Source organism: Antechinus flavipes, chromosome 3 (genome assembly GCF_016432865.1).
Source record: "Antechinus flavipes isolate AdamAnt ecotype Samford, QLD, Australia chromosome 3, AdamAnt_v2, whole genome shotgun sequence".
NCBI lineage: Eukaryota > Metazoa > Chordata > Mammalia > Dasyuromorphia > Dasyuridae > Antechinus > Antechinus flavipes.
Genome location: NC_067400.1, coordinates 616331605 through 616340894, shown reverse-complemented (window position 1 = coordinate 616340894; position 9290 = coordinate 616331605). Strand labels below are relative to the sequence as shown.

Here is a 9290-nt window from a genome sequence, read left to right as displayed (position 1 = left end):
AACAGAAATTTATTTTAGAAAATAAAGGACTTGGGGTAACTCGATGGCTAAGTGGATAGAGCGCCAATCCTGGAGTCAGGAGGAGCCAAGTTCAAATCCAGCCTCTGACGCTGGTCAGGTCACTTAATCCTGATTACCTCACCCCCTTCCCCCCAAAAAGAGCTTAGAGAAGTCTTATACCGAAATGGTAATAGCCATTAGACATTTGGCTTGCTAACTCATAAATGGTTTTTGCTTGAATGTTACCCAAAATAAAGTATTTGATGATAAAAGGAAAAAAAAAAGCTCCGCGATCCTAGGCTGCCCCTCTCCCTTTCAGGAGGACCAAGGTGCGGGTCTAAATGTTCTGGTCCATTTGCGGGATGAGAGCTTTGCTTCAGGGGGATTTCATGGCAAGACAGAGAGGGGGCAGTCTCAGCTGCATTAAGGGTGCCCTGAAGGGACGCAGTTTCTTTGGGTGGCAGCCTAAAGCTTGGTGATTCTGGGCCTCTGCTCCAGACCCCCAGTGTAAAATGGGTACAGGGCCTCTCCTGGAGTTGTTTTGAGAATCATATAAGATCCTACTGATGAGTTGCTTAGCACAGTGCCTAGCACACTGTAGGCACTTAATAGACGCCTATTTCCTTCCTTCTTGTGTACACATTAATCCTCATCCTGGGTCAGGGTCATCTGTAGTAAAGTGGCTAAGAAATCTTGATCCCCTCACACTGGCTTTTCTCAGAACTTCTCTGACTCCCGACCCCCTCTGTTCCCCATTTTGTCTTCCTGGGAAACCTCCGCCAGGGATAACAAACTGTGGTCCTTTCGGAGGTCTCTCCAAAGCAGCCCCACTGTCTCCAGGGGCCAAGTTTCTCCTCCTCCCATCTTTCCCTTTACTTTGCATTTTAATTAGTTCTTTCCCGAATATTATTTCCTTCCCCTCCCACCCTGATAGGATGTAAACTCCTTCTGTAATGGTCTCGCTTTTTTAGCCTAGCGATTGACACAAGGTATGGTAAACAAACATGGGTAAAATATCTCCCGTGTGCTCAGATTGAAGCAAGCCCTTAGGTTCTTCTAGCAGCAAATAATATGTCTGGGATAGAACATGCTGCATCCAAAGCAAAAATGGTGGGGGGGGGGGGAGAGAGGGGGGACTGCCAGCAGAAGGAATCGGCAGATTTTGTGCAGAGGGAGCGCGTGAGGTGGCCCCCGGGAGGAGAAGGGGTTTCTAAGAAGTGCAGGGAGGAGAGACCATTGCAGGCAAGGGGACAGGCTGCAGAAGCTTGGAGGCGGGTAATGGGGCCTGGGAATCAGGAACAACAGGCCAGAGAAATCGTGAGAGGCCCCGGAGGAGGTCATTGTGCACAATCTGGACTCGTGCGTTGGCAGCATGAATTAGTAGCGAGGAAAGATTGGAAAGGATTTAGACTGGCTTCAGAGAAACCTTGAGGACCTATGGGAAGTGTGGGGTAAGTGCAAAGGACAGAGATGGGAAAGATGATGAGGGAACAGAAGACTTGGCAACTGGGTCAGCGTAGGGGGTGAGGGAAAGTATGGAGCCAGGAATGACTTGGAGATTGGAGACACAGTTGTCTGGAAAGATGGGTAGGGTCCTTACAAAAGAGGGAAGCAAATACCCCGCTTCAGATGTCTTACTGACGGCTGATGACATGGGAGTGGAGCTTTGGACAGATTGGGACTAGATCTGTAGATTGGGGAGTCCTCTTTAAAAAGAAGAATCAAATCCATGACAGCTGCTGCTAGTTTTATGTATATACACACACACACAAAATAAAGAGGACCCACATAGATACATTAATATTACACATACACACACATAAAAATAAGGACCCACATATATTAATATTATACACACACATAAGAATAAGAGAACCTACATATATATTATTATACACACACAGAAGAATATGAGAACCCACAAATATATATTAATTTATACATACACACACATAAAAAATAAGAGGATCCATGAAAGAGCCTTGGGAGATATCCCTGATTCATGGAGAACGAGTAAAGGAGAATGAGAAGAAATGTGGAATGAGAATCATGAAGTCCCCAGTGGGAATAGGGATGCAGCAAGGGCTGGGGGTCAGCCTACAAAAACCCTGTAGCCAGCAGCAGGAGAACAGGGAGAGGTTTTGGGAGTTTGAAAAAAAGTTCTTTGGTGACCATAAAAAGCAGTTTTAAATGAGAGTGGGGATGGAAGCCAGAGTAGGAAGGATTTAGAAGTCAAAGAGAACTCTACAAATATGAGAAAGAAGCAGTAAAGATAAATATAACCGGTTCCCCTGGAAAATAAACAAGACCTTGCCTTCAAGTTTTGTGTTTCTTCTCCTCTTCAGTAACAGATATTTGTTGGCCTTTGATGTGAGCATGTACATCTCTCAAACAATCCTTACATAAATCTAAAGTCGTGGAATAGTTGTTAAAATATATTTTTAAAAGCAAGTTCACAGACTTTAAATGAAGGAACCTCAGTACATAGACTTCTTCTAAAATTTAAGCTTTGAAAAAGGAGAAGATATTATTCATTTGTTGTTGTTTTGCAGTCATGTTACTCTTCCTGCCCCATTTGGGGTTTTTGTGCCAGAAATACAGCAATGGTTTGCCATTTCTTTCTCCAACTCATTTTACAGATGAGGAAACTGAGGCAGATGGGATGAAATGATTTGCTCAGGGTCACATAGCTAGTAAGAGTATGTATGCAATATACATGTATGAATGTGCATATGCATACATATAAACATGTATGCACATAGGTATGTATATAAAAAGCCATTCAGAGAGAGGCGTTAAGGGAGTGGAGGGCTCAAGTGAAGGATGTGGAACATCCAGGCTTGTTTGGAAGCAGCAGAGAAGGAGCCAGCGAGAGGCTAACCTTAAACTTGGGGAAATGAATCGTTCTTCTCCCCACCCCGAGTCCCTTCGTTCTTTTGTTAAGCATTTCTCTCGAGTCCTTCTCCACCGTTGCCATCTCCCGGCGGGGATCCCGCAAGGTTCTCGTCTAGCGAGATGCTTCGGAAACCCTCCCGGCACCAAACATTCAGGGGCCTGCTCTTTCCTGCAGCCCCCAGCCCCTGCCTCCTGAAGTCCCAGAGGGTAAAGCTCTTGCCTTCTAGAGCCTCCCACTGTCTGCAGCACTGAAATGAGGAGAATAGTGGGTAGGTTGGAGATAGTGCAGAGACTGTGAGCTTCCATATGCATTCAAATCCCTCGTGATGGCAAATACCCTTTTGAGCATCTGGAAACTTTGCTATCAGTGGGAGTCGAAGGGAGAAAGGAGGACCGTGGAAAAAAAAAAGAATTTAAACACTTCACCCTGGATTTTGACTGTGTCTCTGTTCTGGTCCTGCTCCCCTCCCTCAGTCCTGTTTCCATGGACTTAATTACCCATATGGAATTGGTTTTCACGTCTATTTGAGCCCTACAAGCTCTCCTGCCCTCCAATTTTGCATCTCTAATTGCCTATTGGACAGCAGTAATTGCATGTCCTTTAGAACCACTTAATTCATGTTCAGAGATGGAATAAAATGAGGCACTTGTAAGATGCTGAATATTTAATGAGGAGTTTTACTTTCTCTTGTCACCAAGGATACAGTAATACTTAATTTTTCCTGATGCAAGTTCCTGTGTGCACGGAAACACGTCTGGTCCCTAGGGCAGATGCAGTGACTCCATGGTCTTCAGAAATTCACTCACTCAGAGGGGCACCAACTCCATGGAGATACGGCATTTTGTGACCAGAACAGAGTCGAGGGGAGTAAAGACTGACCAAGTGCTAGGGAGAACTTTGCCTTTTAGGAAAAGTCCTAGGGAGAAGGAAGAGGGATGAGAGAAAGGAAGTAGGGAGGAGGTAGGGCTTATTCATGTTCCATCATGTTAGGGACTGGGACAGCCTCTCCTCCCCCAACATTTAGGGCTGTCCCAGAGTGCCAGGGATCTGCCCTGCTGCAGTATCTGAAACTCAACATGTCCAAATACAGCTCGCTGCCATTCCTCCCAAACTTTTGCTTCTTCCAACTTCTCTCTTGTTATGGAGGGGCCCATTGTCCTCCCAGATACCCAGATTCACAGCCCTACCCTCGACTCTTGCTTTCCCCCATATATAAGTTGTGTGGATTCTCACCCCCAGTATCTCAAATGCACCCTTCTCTTCTCAGATCCCAATCACTTTGCGTCTGGCCTGTGGCAGGAGCAGCTGCTGGGTCTGGCAGCCTCTGCTCTTCTCACTCCAGTGCAGCCTCCAGTTATCAGAGGGATGTTCCTGAAGGGCAGGTCCTCCATTCAGTTAACCCCAGGGACTCCCTATCCTTTCTGGGATCAAATGTGACCCCTTGAGTTTGGCTTTTATGGCCTTGCGCCTTATACTTCCCTCCACCTGCTCTGCAGTCCAGGCCCCCGGCCTCTTTACTGTTCCACTGGAGTTCTCTTCCTCCTGCCCTTTGCTTCCTGGCTTCCTTCTAGTCTCAGCTAAAATTCCACTTTCTGCAGACAGCTTTTCCCAATTTCCCATAACTCTCTTGCCTTTCCTCTATTGATTATGCTGTTTATCCTGTATCCAGCTTGTTTGCTGTTGTTTGTATGTTGTCTCTTCCCATTAAACCGGGGGCTCTCTGCTCCCGGAGCTCAACAAATGCTTGTTGATTTGACTTGGACTTGGTGAGGAGACCGGAAAGAAAAGCAGAGTCCCCAGCAGTCAGGACGCCTAAAGATTTAGGTGTTTGAGGATTGAACTTTATTAGGCTTCATTTCCTTAAAGAGGCGAGATAGAAATGTAGCAGAGCCTGGTTGGGCCCTCCTGGGCCCAGGCTACATGGAGGAGTTCAAGGGAGGACGGGGGATCCTTCAGCCCCTTTTCCATCTCCCCTAGAAGAGGCCATTGCAGGCCCACAGAATCTCTGGGCTGGAGGAGCCCTCCAAGGCATCCGGTCCATCAGTCCCTCCCCTAGAGGGACCTCTGCTGAGGAGCTTCAGGGAAGAAAACTGGCCCTTGGAGGCACCCTCTGGCCCTTTGGAACAGCCCTGAATGTTGGGGGAGACAGAGGAGAGACTGTCCTAGTCCCTAAACAGGCACCAGGTCCTGCCTTGGAGGAGGCTCCCTCCAGAAGGAGGAGACTTATCGAAGCAGAGTTCTGTTCCCTCCTCTCACTTAGACAAAGCTCCTGCACAAGTCTGAGGGCTTGGCCCTTCTGTGGCTGAGAGAAGTGCTCTCCTGGAGAACCCGAATGCCTGGGCTCTCAGTGGCAGGGAGAATTCTGGATCAGACAGAGCTGCAGGAGGAGCTGGGCTCCAGGCCGGCAGCTTCCTGAAGAGGGCATCTTGGCAGCCTGGGCCCCACGAGCAGAGCCGTGTTTGTAGAAAGGCTGCCTGAGCCACATGGGTGATCCAGGGGAGTGCCCAAAGCCACATTTCACCTGGGAGAGATCGGAGACTTTTCCTGGCCCCCATTCCCTGAGCTCTCTCTCCCTTGTGGCATTTTCCCTCTCATCCCAGGAAGCACTGGTCGCCTCTGTAGAGGGCCACTGAGAGTGGGGAACCCTGGGCGAGGTCAAGACCCTTTGGTCCAGTAACAGGAACTCTGCTGATGGGACTGGTTTGGCTCCCCATCCCCACAATGGCCCCCGGCCTTCCTGAGCAGTGGGGGGGACAAGGCAACCTGTGTGGTAGTGAAGGCAGAGTGGTACCAGGTGGCAGAGACCCCTGCACAGATAGTTCTGTGCCCCACATGGTGATGTGAGGGGATTAGGGTACCCAGGGCTGAGAGAACTTGGAATTAAGGGACTCCATGGGTGACCATCCACGGGAGTCCCGCCTCTTCACTAAGACCGAGGCCTCCGGCTGGTGCCGGGATCCTCCGGAGAGCTGGGGGAGCCGGTCCAGACACGGCCCATTAAATGAATAAGCCGGAGGCTCCGTCCGAGCCCCGGGAATCAGCTCCAGCCTCTGGGTCTGAGCTCCTTAGTGACAGTCACTCCATGGCCAAATACAAAGGCTTTTTGAGTCACCTTTCTCCTTGTCACTCCTTTATCTGCAGCCATTGACACTGTTCATCACTTTCTCTTTGATACTCTGATGCTTTCTTCTCTGGGCTTTGAGGACACCTCTTCTCTCCTTCTTCTCTCCCCTCCGGCCTCTCTGACTGCCCCTCCTCAGTCTCCTTTGCTGCGTCTCCTCCAGATCGAGCCCTCTGACCCTAGCTGCCCGTTGTCCAGGGCCCCTTCCTCACTGCACCACTTCCCCTGGGGATGGTCACCCCCGTGCAGAGTACGGCTCCTCTCCTGCTCCAGCTCTGCTGGCGTTCAGGCTTGTGTCTTGGTCTCCAGAAGGTTCCTTAGATAGAAAGCAGTCACCCTTTCACCCCTTCCTCCCCAGTCCCCCAGGCTCGCCACTCAGGAGTCAGCAGACTCCTCACCCCCACGTCCATGACTCCCCCTCACCCCCATGTCCATCACTCCCCCTCACCCCCATGTCCATCACTCCCCCTCACCCCCACGTCCATGACTCCCCCTCACCCCCACATCCATCACACCCCCTCACCCCCATGTCCATCCAGAATGGTCCCGAGCCCCCGTCCCCTCGGGTTCGGATTATTGTCTCTCCACCCTACGGTCCCTCCTCCGCTCAGCACCAAAGGGATTTTCTAAAATGCAACTTAGTTTGAGCCGCACCCCCCCTCCCCAGTGTGAGCTCCAGGGGCCGTCAGGAGCAAATTCGGGCCTGGCCCCTGCTACCTCTCTGCCTTCTCAGACTTTACTCCCACCGTGTTCTCTCCGGCCGCCTTTCTGACCGTCCTTCCCACCTGGAGCCGCCGTCTGTGACCCTGCTGACCTCCGGGCTTCCTTTACATCCCAAGGGAAATCCTGCCTTCTACCGGAGGCGGGCCCTGAGTTCCGGTGCCTTCCCTCTGTGAATTACTTCCTATTCATCCCGTCCGGAGCGTGTTTGTACATTTTGTCTGCAGGTTGTCTTCCTGTTGGAAGGTGACCTCCCTGAGGGCAGGAGCCGCTTTTTGCCTCTCTTTGTCTCCCTAGTGCTCAGTGCCGGGGCTTGATTGATGGTAGGTAGGTGCGGCAGCACTGCCCCTGCGCTTGTCCCGCGGGACCGAGGTGAGGCGCCCAGTTCTCCCGCACTCCCGGGAGCCTCACCTTCCATTTTCCCTGAGAATCTTTCTTTGTTGCCAAGTGTGGTCTCGTATTTTAAGTAAAGGCAGCTGACGGTGCGGCGCTAGAGCTCTGGTGATGGAGTCAGGAGTCTCGAGTTCCAGTCTTTCCTAAGTTGTATGTCACTGGGCAAGTCTCCGGGTCGATCTGTTTCCTTCTCTGTAGAATTAGGATAACGCGTGTCCTCCTTCCAGGATTGTTGTGAGACTAAAATGAGATTAAAGTTGCAGAATATTTTACCAGCCTTAAAGCACTAGCTTTTGTAAGTCTGTCTATTCACTACATCGCATTTGCTAGGAGGAGGAAGGAAGGAGAGAGGGACGAGGAAGGAAAGAAGCAAACAGACCCTTATTTAGGTTCTCCTGCGTGCCGGGCCCTGTGCTAAGCACGTTACAAATATTTCATTTGATTCCCACAACATTCCTGGCAGGTAGGTGCTGTTACAATCCCCATTTACAGATGGGAAAACTGAGACAAATGATTCTTAGTGACTTATACTTGTTATCCGTTAAGCTCACTGCCTTGCTCCTTCCCACTCATACGCTGACCCGAGGTGGACAGCTTCATGTCGCCACACTGGTCGGTCCACTGCACATTTGGGTGTTCTTCTCCCACCCTGACCCGCGGCGCAGCAAGGCAAAGTGCCTCCTGAAGTCGTTCTAGAACCCAGTTTGCACAGCACATGTTCCAGAGCTTTTTTCTGTCTTGGAGGAGTATTCCCTTCTTCCTGTCCGCCCCTTTTGCTTCGGATTTTACTTTGAAGATGGAGGCCGCTGTCTGGGAACTCCCTCTCCCCATCCACCCCATCCCCCTCCTGCCCTGTCTGTCCCTTTACTCCAGTCTCCATGGAAGAGGGGGCTCTTTTCCCGGCCGGAGTCAGTCCTGTTTCTCGCTCTCACTTCGATAAAGGCACAGATGGAAGCAGAATGAATGTGCAGGGGACAGGCAGGGCCCAAAGGGCCTCGATACATTTGGGGGCGGGTGGGGGTGCAGCAGTCCGGGGGGGACGTGGCTGGCAGTGGTGATTCTGACTAAGTTGGGGCGTTTCAGGAGAGGGCAGGTTCAGCAGGAATTGGCCATGTGATACAGAAGCCCCCAAACGGGGCTCATTCGGTGTTTCTGAGCCCGAGCACACAGCGAATGGGGGGTGAGGGCCCCATATGTTCCCTGCCCTCCTCAGCAGTCGTGGTGTTCGGTTCCGGTCTCCACCTTGATAGCGTGGGAGTCCACAAGGGGTGCCCAGCGTGCCGAAGCTCCCCTGTCTTGGTCCTGTGAGGAGCGCTGGAAGGACGTGGCAACGCGTGCCTGGAACAAGCAGGGAGGCAGCCTTGCTGGCTGCCCGGGGGAAGGGAGAGCCAGGAGCTAGGGGGCAGGCGTAAGACTCTCGGAAGGAAAAACTTCCTCACAAGTGTCCACTAACCAGCCCTGGGCCCTCCCCTTCCTCAGGTCTTTTCAATGAGGCGAGAATTACTTGCTCTGTTGATAGTGAAGTTTCCAGGTGGGTTTGAGCACATCCAGAGATTCTTAACCCTGGGAGGTAAAGGAACTGGCGTCTCCTTCGCTTGCCTCCCAGTTTCTTCCTGGCTCTACCAGAGCCTGCCGGGACAAGAGCTTCGCCTCCTGGGGCGCAGGGAGGGGAAGGCCCCTGAACCCGCTGGAGATTTTTCTAAGTGCCGGGAGGTGAGGATGGGGCTGGACTTTGCTGCGATGCTTAGAGGGAATTAGAGGAAATGAAGGACGTGCTGGGGTAGCCGGACGTGTCCGTAAAGTTCAGCCCGATTTCCCTCGATCCCGCCACCCTCTCAGGTCTCATCCTTCACCTCCCTTTTCACTGGCGTCAGATTGCTAGTTGACAAGAGCAGAAAATGACTGATGGGCTTTGATGGGACCATGAATTGGACGGTCCTTCCGGGTGACCCAAAGGGTCTGTACCGAAATAGACCGAGGCGAGCCTGTGCCTGGTGAGACCAGAGACAAGAAGGCCCCCAAAGGGCAACCAAGGGCAGGGATTGTATGGGTGCCAGAGGAGCTGATTGAGTGTTTGTCCTTCAGAAATCCACAAAAGCTACAGATCAAAGCTTGGTTTTTGGTTGTCGTCTAGTATTAAAAAGGTAACAGAGTTCAGAC

The 9290-nt window shown here is 51.3% G+C and overlaps 2 protein-coding genes across 3 annotated transcripts in view; both read left to right on the top strand.

Annotated features, from left to right (window-relative positions):
* The window catches only part of LOC127556273 (zinc finger protein 91-like), a 132143-nt gene that overhangs the window by 59940 nt on the left and 62913 nt on the right, over nt 1–9290 (top strand). The window lies entirely within an intron of this gene.
* LOC127556272 (zinc finger protein 91-like) overlaps nt 1–9290 on the top strand; it is a 90143-nt gene that overhangs the window by 60008 nt on the left and 20845 nt on the right. The window lies entirely within an intron of this gene.